This window comes from Ranitomeya imitator, chromosome 3 (genome assembly GCF_032444005.1).
Source record: "Ranitomeya imitator isolate aRanImi1 chromosome 3, aRanImi1.pri, whole genome shotgun sequence".
NCBI classification, from domain to species: Eukaryota; Metazoa; Chordata; class Amphibia; order Anura; family Dendrobatidae; genus Ranitomeya; species Ranitomeya imitator.
The window spans coordinates 512,639,479-512,653,845 of NC_091284.1; the positions used below are offsets into that span (position 1 = coordinate 512,639,479).

The window sequence follows — 14,367 nt, forward strand, 5'->3', positions numbered from 1 at the left end:
TATACCAGGATGAGTCATATATGTACCAGGATGGAGGGCATGTATATACCAGGATGAGTCATATATGTACCAGGATGGAGGGCATGTATATACCAGGATGAGTCATATATGTACCAGGATGGAGGGCATGTATATACCAGGATGAGTCATATATGTACCAGGATGGAGGGCATGTATATACCAGGATGAGTCATATATGTACCAGGATGGAGGGCATGTATATACCAGGATGAGTCATATATGTACCAGGATGGAGGGCATGTATATACCAGGATGAGTCATATATGTACCAGGATGGAGGGCATGTATATACCAGGATGAGTCATATATGTACCAGGATGGAGGGCATGTATATACCAGGATGAGTCATATATGTACCAGGATGGAGGGCATGTATATACCAGGATGAGTCATATATGTACCAGGATGGAGGGCATGTATATCCCAAGATGAAGCCAAGATAAGGGACATATTTACCAGGATGGAGGATATATTACGATGAGGGGGAAGAGGCCCTGTACATCGGAATCCAGTTACACCACTGGCAGAAAGCTTGTGATGATTCAGGCCATCTTTGTACCACATGACTCAAATTAGGTCCTTTAATTTTCAGACATTTTTATCAAGTGCCTAAAATTGCTTATTTCATATCTCTGGCTAACAGATCCCTACACCATACTTTAACAAAGATTGACAGCACTATGATCACTGTGATTAGTAGTCTTAATGAGATTTATCAGGGAGCTAATCTACAATTAGAAACAACTATGTCAGAAACAATTACTATGAACTTAGAATTTCTTGGAGGTATTATGACATAGATAAAATAATTAAGGATTATTATATCATTTATGTTTTCCATTACAACTGAGCATGATTGTGTAGGTTTTAGATAAAAGAATACGTACAGTATATGCTCTGTAATTAATTTAAAAAAAAATGCTAGAATGCAAGGCATGAAAACATGTAGAGACGCCGAAACTATGTGCTCTGAACACAACACCCCAAAAAGAACCGTTAAGTCTTTTCATATGGTAAACCGTTTTTCTTACATTCATAACATCCTCTGTAAAAAATCAGCTCTCAGTATAATTGGAGCTGAAATGTCTGAGACCCTGGGACTCTTCATAAATTCCAAGAGCTTTTAGCTTCATGATAGAAAATAAAGTCTTGTTGGAACAATAAATCTTTAGCTTCAATATTGCATGAGATTCCTCAATACTCAATGGTTTTCTGCAGCGCTCAACTTTACACCACAGGACTCAATGTTATTTAAAACAAAACCAAAAAATGCAGCGGTGGCATTATATAAATACTAGCTATTGAACCCGTTCTACGCCCGGGTGGCGAGCATTTATATTGGTATATTGTCTCCATCATGGTATGTGCTGCTCCATCCTGCGTCCCCATCCTGTCATGCGCTGCTCCATCCTGCGTCCCCATCCTGTCATGTGCTGCTCCATCCTGCGTCCCCATCCTGTCATGCGCTGCTCCATCCTGCGTCCCCATCCTGTCATGTGCTGCTCCATCCTGCGTTCCCTTTCCTGTCATGCGCTGCTCCCATCCTGCGTCCCCATCCTGTCATGCGCTGCTCCCATCCTGCGTCCCCATCCTGTGATGCGCTGCTCCCATCCTGTGATGCGCTGCTCCCATCCTGCGTCCCCATCCTGTCATGTGCTGCTCCATCCTGCGTCCCCATCCTGTCATGCGCTGCTCCATCATGCGTCCCCATCCTGTCATGCGCTGCTCCATCCTGCATCCCCATCCTTATGTGCTGCTCCATCCTGCGTCCCCATCCTGTTATGTGCTGCTCCATCCTGCGTCCCCATCCTTATGTGCTGCTCCCATCCTGCGTCCCCATCCTTATGTGCTGCTCCATCCTGCGTCCCCATCCTGTTATGTGCTGCTCCATCCTGCGTCCCCATCCTTATGTGCTGCTCCATCCTGCGTCCCCATCCTTATGTGCTGCTCCATCCTGCGTCCCCATCCTTATGTGCTGCTCCATCCTGCGTCCCCATCCTTATGTTCACTCTGCATCCTGCGTCCCCATCCTTATGTGCTGCTCCATCCTGCGTCCCCATCCTTATGTGCTGCTCCATCCTGCGTCCCCATACTGTTATGTGCTGCTCCATCCTGCGTCCCCATCCTTATGTGCTGCTCCATCCTGCGTCCCCATCCTTATGTGCTGCTCCATCCTGTGTCCCCATCCATATGTGCTGCTCCATCCTGCGTCCCCATCCTTATGTCCTGCTCCATCCTGCGTCCCCATCCTTATGTGCTGCTCCATCCTGCGTCCCCATCCTTATGTGCTGCTCCATCCTGCGTCCCCATCCTTATGTGCTGCTCCATCCTGCGTCCCCATACTGTTATGTGCTGCTCCATCCTGCGTCCCCATCCTTATGTGCTGCTCCATCCTGCGTCCCCATCCTTATGTCCTGCTCCATCCTGCGTCCCCATACTGTTATGTGCTGCTCCATCCTGCGTCCCCATCCTTATGTGCTGCTGCATCCTGCGTCCCCATCCTTATGTCCTGCTCCATCCTGCGTCCCCATCCTTATGTGCTGCTGCATCCTGCGTCCCCATCCTTATGTGCTGCTGCATCCTGCGTCCCCATCCTTATGTGCTGCTCCATCCTGCGTCCCCATCCTTATGTGCTGCTCCATCCTGCGTCCCCATACTGCCTCTGACCCGCTCGGCGCCGAGTGCTGGGGGGCCTGAGCAGGCGGGGACACCGGCGCGCTGTGGGGGTCAGGTGCCGGTATCGCCGCCAGCTCAGGCCCCCCCCAGCACTTACTATACTCACCTGTCCGGCGTTCCATCGCTGAGCGCCGCCATCTTCCCGGTCTCCTGGCTGTGACTGTTCAGTCAGAGGGCGGCACCGGCGCGCATTAAGCGCGTCATCGCGCCCTCTGAACTGAATGCCACAGACCGAAGACCGGGAAGATGGCGCCGCTCAGCGATGGAACGGGGGGACAGGTGAATATAGGCCGATACTCACCCTCCTGGCGGTCCCTGCTTCTGCGGTGGAGATCGCGGTGTGTGTTCAGTGTGAACGCACACCGCGATCTCCCGGGAGCGTCGCTCTGTGAGGCCCAGACTGCGCCGGCGCTTGCGCTTGCGCAGTCTATAGAGGCTTCGGACAGAGTGACGCTCCCAGCGTTATATTATAGATAACATACAAAGGAAATATCAGGATTCAGTGGGATTGTGTAGTTACATAACAATGATGATGTAACACATACTTATTTCTAATAATTTCTGATTTCTGTACTGGGAAAATCAGATTAATCAGATACAATGTCACACTTTGCATTTAGAAGTAAGTGTGAGAAATGCGCGTGATCAAATGGCATCTACTCACTCTCATTCTCACACTTTACATCTAGATTAGTTATGTTGGGCAACGTGATATAAACTATTGTCACTTTGGTAACTTAACCCATTCCTTAAAGGGACTCTGTCACCTGAATTTGGCGGGACTGGTTTTGGGTCATATGGGCGGAGTTTTCTGGTGTTTGATTCACCCTTTCCTTACCCACTGGCTGCATGCTGGGTGCAATATTGGATTGAAGTTCATTCTCTGTCCTCCATAGTACACGCCTGCGCAAAACAATCTTGCCTTGTGCAGGCGTGTACTACGGAGGACAGAGAATGAACTTCAATCCAATATTGCAGCCAGCATGCAGCCAGTGGGTAAGGAAAGGGTGAATCAAACACCAGAAAACTCCGCCCATATGACCCAAAACCAGTCCCGCCAAATTCAGGTGACAGGTTCCCTTTAAGGGGCTATTTTCCGCTTTCATTTTTTACTTCCCATCTTCCAAGAGCCTTAGCTTTTTTTATTTTTCCATCCATATAGCCGTATGAGGGCTTGTTTTTTGTGGGAAAAGTTGAACATACGAAAGACACCATTCATTTTATCAAGTGGTACACAAAAGAAGCATGAAAAAAATTGAAATGTGTTGAAATTGCAAAAAAAAGTGCAATTCCACAATTGTTTTTTGTTTACCATGTGCACTACACAGCAAAGCTGATCAGGCAGTTTGATTCTCCAGGTCAGTACGATTACGCGTATGCCAAACGTATCTTTTTCTATTTATTAAAGTGGTGACAAATTTGTAAGAAACAAATCAAATTTTGCTTTTGTTACCATTTTCTGAGACCCGTAACTTGTTAGTTTTTGGGACATGGACCTGGGTGATGGCTTGTTTTTTCATTGTTTTATTTTTGGTGAAAAAGGGGGTGATTTTAACTTTTGTGGGGGGTTTTCATATTTTTAAAAACTTTTTTTTACTGTTTACTGTATTTATTGCTATGTAACTGCTATCCATAGTGAAAATCACAATTTCTTATAAATGCCAGCTAAACACTGGTTTTCACAGGAGTATCATAATGACGGGAAAGGGGTTCCCAGGTGTCATGGCAACCCATAGGGACCTGTGATCACGTCACTGGAGCGCTGACGGGCCCATGGAATGACATGCACTTTGCATGTTAAATGCCACGGTCAGCAATTTATAGCAGCATTTAACAAGTTAACAGCTGCAGGCGGCTGTTAGATGGAGATAATGGCTTAATTCAGCCATCATTTGCTGGGAAAGGTTCAAACTTGGCTTGTAAGCCCGCCTCAATGTCAGAGAGTCAGTATAAAATGTACCAGTATGTCTGTAAAGGGTTATTAGTTTAATCTCTTCATACCGCAGCCAATTTTCAATCTTTCTTTTGTTTTTTTCCTACTTTTTTTTTCAGGATCCATAGCTTTTTAATTTTTGCAGCTACACAGTAATACAGTATGAGGGCTTGTTTTTGAAGGCCAAGTTGCAGTTTTCAATAATACTATTAATTTGACCATATAATATTTAAAAACTGGAGTAAAAATTATAAATGTGGCAAAATAGTGTAAAATGAATCCCGCAATTCCGCTAATTTTTTCAAGTTTCAATTTTGCAGCAATTAGCGTGCAGTACGATATCACATTTGTTTAGTTATAATTTTATTTTGGTGGTTAAGAAAAATTGAAACCTTGTAAAACAAATTGTTCTGTGTCACAATTTCCTGAGACCTGTAACTTTTTTGTTCTTCTCCCAATAAAGCTGTATGAAGGCTTGTTTTTCTTTGCTTCGCGAGCTTCTATTTTCATTAGAATTATTTGGGAATATGGTACATCATTTGCTGTTCATAATTTTATTGCTTTTTTCAAGGTAGTATGATGACAAAGAACAACAAATCTGGCATAACTCCATTTTTTGATTATTGTATTTTTGCAAATGTCGCAATACCAAATATCTGAATTAATTTTTTTCATTTTATTTCATTTTCTATTGGAAAAAATCTAACTTTTACTTTTTTTATTTTTCACCCATCCCCAACCATCTCAACTGGGTTAAGGTCAGGAGTTTGTGAAGTCCATGTCATGAAACAGCACCCCATTCCTGGGTCACATAGCCTATATATATTCAGTAGGTGTGCTTTAGTTCATTGTCTTGTTGCAACATAAATTACGTACTTAATGCATACAAAATGGGGTGACATTTGATGCATAATGCTGTGGTAGCCATATAGTTTACGTGTGCCTTGAATTTGGAATAAATCACCAACAGTGTCACCAGAAATACACGTCTACACCATCACACTTCTCCCTCCATGTTTCACATTGGGTACACACACATGTACAAACCATCGGCTCGTTTCTTATTCATGTCACATAGACATGGCGGTTAGTACCAAACATTTAAAATTTTTAGTCCACAATTTCAGGTTTCCAGTGACTTAATATCAAGTCCTTGAGTTGCTTGGCCCAAACAACTCACTTCTTGCTTGTTGTCCTCAGTAGAAGCTTGTTTGCAGCTTTTCGACCATAAAGGCCTGCTTCTCTCAGTTTCTCAAGCTCTTGCAATTTCCCAGATTGATTGACATTCATGTATTAAAATGATAATGGACTGCCGATTCTCTTTACTCAGTTGAGTGGTTATTGCAATATTACAGCTCTGAACATTTGTGGAATAGGGCTTAGCACTGTATGGAACTGTGCATCAATACTGCTTCTACAAAACACACGGGTCATTCCATGTAAAGTGAACCAATGATTTTTACCACTATATTTTTAATTCTTTTGAGATTTTGTTATTTGGTAACAGTGTGTCAGAGAATGCAAAATGTGAAGAAGAAAAAATTCTAGATTTTTTTTAAATTTTTTATTGATTTTCAAAGTTCGGAAAAAGTGCGAATTTTGGTGTTTCCTGCCTTTACATTTCTCCCCATAACTCAGGCTGGAAAAGAGATAGAGAAACAAAATAAACACTATTCTACTCAGAACTGTACAGGCTTTCACCAGATATGTCACAAGAGTATCTTTGATAATATTTTACCTATGCGAACGCAAGCGCAAAACTTTAAAACGCATTTCCAAAAAAAAGTTTAATTTAAGATGGTATCATGATGGGATCATATTTTAAAAAATAAAACTATTACAGTGTCAGTTCAAAAATCTTGATTTCAGATCTGTTCAGCCTGTGGTCTAACAGTGTGGGGTCTAGATTTACCAAATAATCCATGATTGCTAGATGTTACTGTATTATTTTATTATGCTACCACTTAGAAGCAGGAGAGGACAGAGGAGAAGCTTTGTTAGGGCTGAGAATGACCAGGGGTAGACGGTGACTGCAGAACAGATGACCGGCCAGCAGCTCCAGCCTCCAGAGGCCATATTCACATTAAATCTTATCACCCAGGAAACTCCTCAAATGGAGGAGAAAAATATTCTTAACATCCAGTTCATGTATTGTACAAACCAGGACTACGAGGAGGAGGAGAGTTTGTTATAACATCGGTTACAGGAAGCAGAACCCATCACAGGGACTCAGCAATACCGCACTGTCATCCCATGTAGTGGAAATAAAGACAGTGAAGACCATGAAGTGGTGGAAGGCGGCACAAGATCGGCAATGGATGACACAACTGGCTATGTGACCTGTGAATATGATTGGCACTGGCGGCTACTGGACTCTCCAAAGATTGTGAAAATGAAGACGTAGAAGTGACTTTTCTGCACTTTCGGGTCCAGCGCCGTCCTTTGTGTATCCAAGAAAATCAGACATTGTAAAAGTGAACAAAAATCAGATATAACTCAGGTGGAGCCGAGCACCATGACAGGCCACACATACTCTGACACCAAAGGAAACGGCCATTGCTAGTGAGCCCTTATGGACAAGATGACATTTCACCCACTAGAAAGGACACATTGATGATAACAGGCCAGTGTAAAAACCTACTATTGTTTGATTAGTTCATATTTTATAGAACGAGGATTTAACTACTGTACTATTCTTCTTAAACACTTCAGAAATGACATGTTTAGTGATATAGTAGAAAAAAAAATTGTTCCATGTATAAATAGGTGGTAGAAATATTGGTTCTTTTAATCTGGTTTTTAACATATAATTAGGATGAGACTGTATTTAGAAAACCACACTGGAGGATGTGATCACCTTTTATCTTTTGGCTTGTTCAATGAATTCAGGTTGAAAATGCTGAGCAAGTTGTTATGATGATTAACCCCTTTACCCCCAAGGGTGGTTTGCACGTTAATGACCGGGCCAATTTTTGCAATTCTGACCACTGTCCCTTTATGAGGTTATAACTCTGGAACGCTTCAATGGATCCCAGTGATTCTGACATTGTTTTCTCGTGACATATTGTACTTCATGACAATGGTAAAAATTCTTTGATAGTACCTGCGTTTATTTGTGAAAAAAACGGAAATTTGGCGAAAATTATGAAAATTTCGCAATTTTCCAACTTTGAATTTTTATGCAATTAAATCACAGAGATATGTCACACAAAATACTTAATAAGTAACATTTCCCACATGTCTACTTTACATCAGCACAATTTGGGAACCAAAATTTTTTTTTGTTAGGGAGTTATAAGGGTTAAAAGTTGACCAGCAATTTCTCATTTCTACAACACCATTTTATTTTAGGGACCACATCTCATTTGAAGTCATTTTGAGGGGTCTATATGATAGAAAATACCCAAGTGTGACACCATTCTAAAAACTACACCCCTCAAGGTGCTCAAAACCATATTCAAGAAGTTTATTAACCCTTCAATTTGTTTTATTTTACCAAGGGTAACAGGAGAAAATGGACCCCAAACATTGTTGTACAATTTGTCCTGAGTATGCCAATACCCCACATGTGGGGGTAAACCACTGTTTGGGCGCATGGCAGAGCTCGGAAGCGAAGGAGTGCCATTTGACTTTTCAATGCAAAATTGACTGGAATTGAGATGGGACGCCATGTTTCGTTTGGAGAGCCCCTGATGTGGCTAAACATTGAAACCCCCCACAAGTGACACCATTTTGGAAAGTAGACCCCCTAAGGAACTTATCTAGAGGTGTGGTGAGCACTTTGACCCACCAAGTGCTTCACAGAAGTATATAATGTAGAACCGTAAAAATAAAAAATCATATTTTTTCACAAAAATTATCTTTTCGCCCCCAATTTTTTATTTTCCCAAGGGTAAGAGAAGAAATTGGACCACAAAAGTTGTTGTACAATTTGTCCTGAGTACGCTGATAGCCCATATGTGGGGGTAAACCACTGTTTGGGCGGATGGGAGAGCTCTGAAGGGAAGGAGCGCCGTTTGACTTTTCAATGCAAAATTGACAGGAATTGAGATGGGACGCCATGTTGCGTTTGAAGAGCCACTGATGTGCCTAAACATTGAAACCCCCCACAAGTGACACCATTTTGGAAAGTAGACCCCCTAAGGAACTTATCTAGAGGTGTGGTGAGCACTTTGACCCACCAAGTGCTTTACAGAAGTTTATAATGCAGAGCCGTAAAAATAAAACAAAATTTTTTTCCCACAAAAATTATTTTTTTAGCCCCCAGTTTTGTATTTTCCTGAGGGTAACAGGAGAAATTGGACCCCAAAATTTGTTGCCCAATTTGTCCTGAGTGCGATGATACACCATATGTGGGGGGAACCACTGTTTGGGCACATGGGAGGGCTTAGAAGGGAAGGAGTGCCATTTGAATGCAGACTTAGATGGAATGGTCTGCAGGTGTCACATTGTGTTTGCAGAGCCCCTAATGTACCTAAACAGTAGAAACCCCCCACAAGTGACACCATTTTGGAAAGTAGACCCCCTTAGGAACTTATCTAGATGTGTGCTGAGCGCTTTGACCCACCAAGGGCTTCACAGAAGTTTATAATGGAGAGCCGTAAAAATAAAACAAAAATTTTTTCCCACAAAAATTATTTTTAGCCCCCAGTTTTGTATTTTCCCGAGGGTAACAGGAGAAATTCGACCCCACAATTTGTTGTCCAATTTGTCCTGAGTGCGCTGATACCCCAAATGTGGGGGGGAACCACTGTTTGGGCGCATGGGAGGGCTCGGAAGGGAAGGAGCTCCATTTGGAATGAGGACTTAGATGGAATGGTCTGCAGGTGCCACATTGCATTTGCAGAGCCCCTAATGTACCTAAACAGTAGAAACCTCCCATAAGTGACACCATTTTGGAAACTAGACCCCCTAAGGAACTCATCTAGATGTGTTGTGATAGCTTTGAACCCCCAAGTGTTTCACTACAGTTTGTAACGCAGAGCCGTGAAAATTAAAAAAAAAAATCTTTCCCCCCCAAATTATTTTTTAGCCCCCAGTTTTGTATTTTCCCGAGGGTAAGAGGAGAAATTTGACCCCAAAAGTTGTTGTCCAATTTGTCCTGAGTACGCTGATACCCCGTATGTTGGGGGAAACCACCGTTTGAGCGCATGGCAGAGCTCGGAAGGGAAGGAGCGCCATTTGGAATGCAGACTTAGATGGAATGGTCTGCAGACGTCACATTGCGTTTGCAGAACCCCTAATGTACCTAAACAGTAGAAACCCCCCACAAGTGACCCCATATTGGAAACTAGACCCCCCAGGGAACTAATCTAGATGTGTTGTGAGAACTTTGAACCCCCAAGTGTTTCACTACAGTTTATAACGCAGAGCCGTGAAAATAAAAAATCCTTTTTTTTCCCACAAAAAATATGTTTTAGCCCCGAGTTTTGTATTTTCCCAAGGGTAACAGGAGAAATTGGACCCCAAAAGTTGTTGTCCTATTTGTCCTGAGTACGCTGATACCCCATATGTTGGGGTAAACCCCTGTTTGGGCACACGGGAGAGCTCGGAAGGGAAGAAGCACTGTTTTACTTTTTCAACGTAGAATTGGCTGGAATTGAGATCGGACGCCATGTCGCGTTTGGAGAGCCCCTGATGTGCCTAAACAGTGGAAACCCCACAATTATAACTGAAACCCTAATCCAAACACATCCCTAACCCTAATCCCAACAGTAACCCTAACCACACCTCTAACCCAGACACACCCCTAACCCTAATCCCAACCCTATTCCCAACCGTAAATGTAATCTAAACCCTAACTGTAACTTTAGCCCCAACCCAAACTGTAGCCCTAGCCCTAACCCTAGCCCTAACCCTAATCCTAACCCTAGCCCTAACCCTAGCCCTAACCCTAGCCCTAACCCTAACCCTAGCCCTAACCCTAGCCCTAACCCTAACCCTAGCCCTAACCCTAATCCTAACCCTAGCCCTAACCCTAGCCCTAACCCTAGCCCTAACCCTAGCCCTAACCCTAACCCTAGCCCTAACCCTAGCCCTAACCCTAGCCCTAACCCTAACCCTAGCCCTAACCCTAGCCCTAACCCTAGCCCTAACCCTAGCCCTAACCCTAGCCCTAACCCTAACCCTAGCCCTAACCCTAGCCCTAACTCTAACCCTAGCCCTAATGGGAAAATGGAAATAAATACATTTTTTTAATTTTTCCCTAACTAAGGGGGTGATGAAGAGGGGTTTGATTTACTTTTATAGCGGGTTTTTTAGCGGATTTTTATGATTGGCAGCCGTCACACACTGAAAGACGCTTTTTATTGCAAAAAATATTTTTTGCGTTACCACATTTTGAGAGCTATAATTTTTCTATATTTTGGTCCACAGAGTCATGTGAGGTCTTGTTTTTTGCGGGACGAGTTGACGTTTTTATTGGTAACATTTTCGGGCACGTGACATTTTTTGATCGCTTTTTATTCTGATTTTTGTGAGGCAGAATGACCAAAAACCAGCTATTCATGAATTTCTTTTGGGGGAGGCGTTTATACCGTTCCGCGTTTGGTAAAATTGATAAAGCAGTTTTATTCTTCGGGTCAGTACGATTACAGCGACACCTCATTTATATCATTTTTTTATGTTTTGGCGCTTTTATACGATAAAAACTATTTTATAGAAAAAATAATTATTTTGGCATCGCTTTATTCTCAGGACTATAACTTTTTCATTTTTTTGCTGATGATGCTGTATGGCGGCTCGTTTTTTGCGGGACAAGATGACGTTTTCAGCAGTACCATGGTTACTTATATCTGTCTTTTTGATCGCGTGTTATTCCACTTTTTGTTCGGCGGTATGATAATAAAGCGTTGTTTTTTGCCTCGTTTTTTTTTTTTTTCTTACGGTGTTTACTGAAGGGGTTAACTAGTGGGCCAGTTTTATAGGTCGGGCCGTTACGGACGCGGCGATACTAAATATGTGTACTTTTATTGTTTTTGTTTTTTTATTTAGATAAAGAAATGTATTTATGGGAATAATATTTTTTTTTTTTCATTATTTTGGAATATTTTTTTTTATTTTTTTTTTACACGTTTGAAAATTTTTTTTTTTTACTTTTTTACTTTGTCCCAGGTGAGGACATCACAGATCAGTGATCTGACAGTTTGCACAGCACTCTGTCAGATCACTGATCTGACATGCAGCGCTGCAGCCTTCACAGTGCCTGCTCTGAGCAGGCTCTGTGAAGCCACCTCCCTCCCTGCAGGACCCGGATCCGCGGCCATCTTGGATCCGGGGCTCGAGCAGGGAGGGAGGGAGGTAAGACCCTCGCAGCAACGCGATCACATCGCGTTGCTGCGGGGGGCTCAGGGAAGCCCGCAGGGAGCCCCCTCCCTGCGCGGTGCTTCCCTGCACCGCCGGCACATCGCGATCATCTTTGATCGCGGTGTGCCAGGGGTTAATGTGCCGGGGGCGGTCCGTGACTGCTCCTGGCACATAGTGCCGGATGTCAGCTGCGATAGGCAGCTGACACCCGGCCGCGATCGGCGCGCTCCCCCCGTGAGCGCCGCCAATCGCGCTGGACGTACTATCCCGTCCATGGTCATAGGGGCCCACCCCACATGGACGGGATAGTACGTCCGATGTCAGAAAGGGGTTAAGATGTATTTAGTCTGGCACTTCGGAATTTGTTTTTTGTGTTTCTTTATTGTTACATATAAATGTTGAATGCAATAAGTTGTAATTTGAAAAGAAAAAAGGAAGAAACTCACACAAACATAAAATCAGATGATTCAAGGCTTAAAAAAAATACAATTTTGATAGATCCCAAGTTGAGTCCCTGTACAAATATAAACAAGAACACAAGTAACACACATGCATGTTTTCACAATTTTAAAACATACGTTTTTTTCAGAATTGCGCATCAAAATTTTTAATTTCATTTCTCCAAAACAAAATATAAAGAAACATAGTCTTGTGACATATCAAATGAAAGCTGGCACCGTTCTGAGAAAAATGATCCCTCTCCCACCTCTATATCTTAATTCTAGCCCGAGTTATCATAACAAATGTAAAACCATACCAGGCCAAAATCCGTGCTTTTTCCAAACTTTAAAAATCTGTAAAAAATTAACTGATGAAGAAAAAAATTCTAAACTTTTAATTTATAATTAACTAAAGTTGTACTTCATGAAAACAAAAAATAAAAAAAATCTAAAGACGTAAGGTAAAAAAAAATCATATTTGGATCACTTGATATGGAATGACCCACACCTGATAGTCGCAAGAACTTTCTGAAGGTTGTTAAAGGGAACCTGTCAGCAGGATTGTGCACAGTAACCTGCACACAGTGTCAGGTCGATGCCGTTATACTGAATAAAATGATACCTTGGTTGATGAAATCTGTCTTATGGTTGTTTCTTAATCTTTATTTTCAGTTTTGTGTTAATGAGATTCTAGTGCCCTAAGTGGGGTCGGTGTATGTGGTGCTCTGATTAGATATTTATAATGCTGACTGCTGACAGGTCACTGATCCTTCAGTGACCCGCCCCCCTAGTTTGCATAATGAGTATACTAATGTAAGTATTTGAAAAAAAGCATGTCTCTTAATCAAATGGTGGTGCCTGGGGCACCTGTGCACTTTCTCTTATCGGTTAGTGCCTATTATCTTCCTGTGTTTCAAAGGAAAAAAATCACCATCGATATGGCGCTGTTGGGTGCACCTGTGCATTAGCATCTACCGTATATCATTTCAATATATGCTACTGCACAAGTGCCTCCACTGGCTCCTTGTTGCTGCAGTAAAAAAAATATATATACTACAAAAAAGTGGCACCAGGGGCAGTGCATGCACAGTAGCATCTGTCGCGTACAGAGAGATGATACTGCGCAAGCGCCTCCGCTGGCGCCATTTTATTGTAGTGTACATTTTTTTGGCTGCAGCAACAAGGAGCAGGTGGAGGCGCATGCGCAGTAGCATCTATTGGAACACTATAGATGGTAATGCGCAGGCGTACTAAACAGTGCCATATTGATGGTGATTTTTTTTTCCTTTAAAACACAGGAAGATAAAGGGAACTAACTGATAATAGCAAGTGTGCAGGCCCCCTGAAAGCATGTAATCTCCATTTTTTTCTGCGTTTCTACTTTTAGGAATCTAATGTTTAACAGATATTCTGGTTTGTTTCACACATGTTTCTTTACTCCTTGCTTCCATATGTGTTCCTTTGTGGTTTTGCTGCCTTCAGTTTGAATCAACAATGTGCATATTCCAATAAGAACAATGAAAACCATTGCATGGAAATAAGTGTCCAACATTTCATTTGATCACTACTGTAGATGCACCGAGAGAACCTGCCCGTTTCATGCTGCCTGTGAGTCACATAGCAGGAATCAATAGACAAGTATTTCTGATGAAAATATCGAATAGTCCATGAATTTTATGAGTCCAGAATAATGCAAATTGTTACATAATTAACTGATGTAAACATATTTTGGTTTTTCAATAATATCTTTAAAATCAGGTTAAATATTATACAACCATAGACTTTTTTGCAGGAAAGTATCAAAGAATAGTGTCCAGAAGGAAAAGAACTAGATATTGAAAAGAAGAGAACTGCTATCTAATGACCACACTCCATTTTCTGCATCAATAAGATACAGCTTCCATGTATTTCTGAGCTGAACAAGCTGTTGGTGTCTTAGCTGGAGGCTGAAAAGAATGACAGTGAGGGCTACAGGTTGTATACCTCTGGCGT

General features: G+C 42.4%; 1 protein-coding gene across 12 annotated transcripts in view; it reads left to right on the forward strand.

Annotated features, from left to right (window-relative positions):
* The window catches only part of ABI3BP (ABI family member 3 binding protein), a 746,713-nt gene that overhangs the window by 619,683 nt on the left and 112,663 nt on the right, over positions 1–14,367 (forward strand). The window lies entirely within an intron of this gene.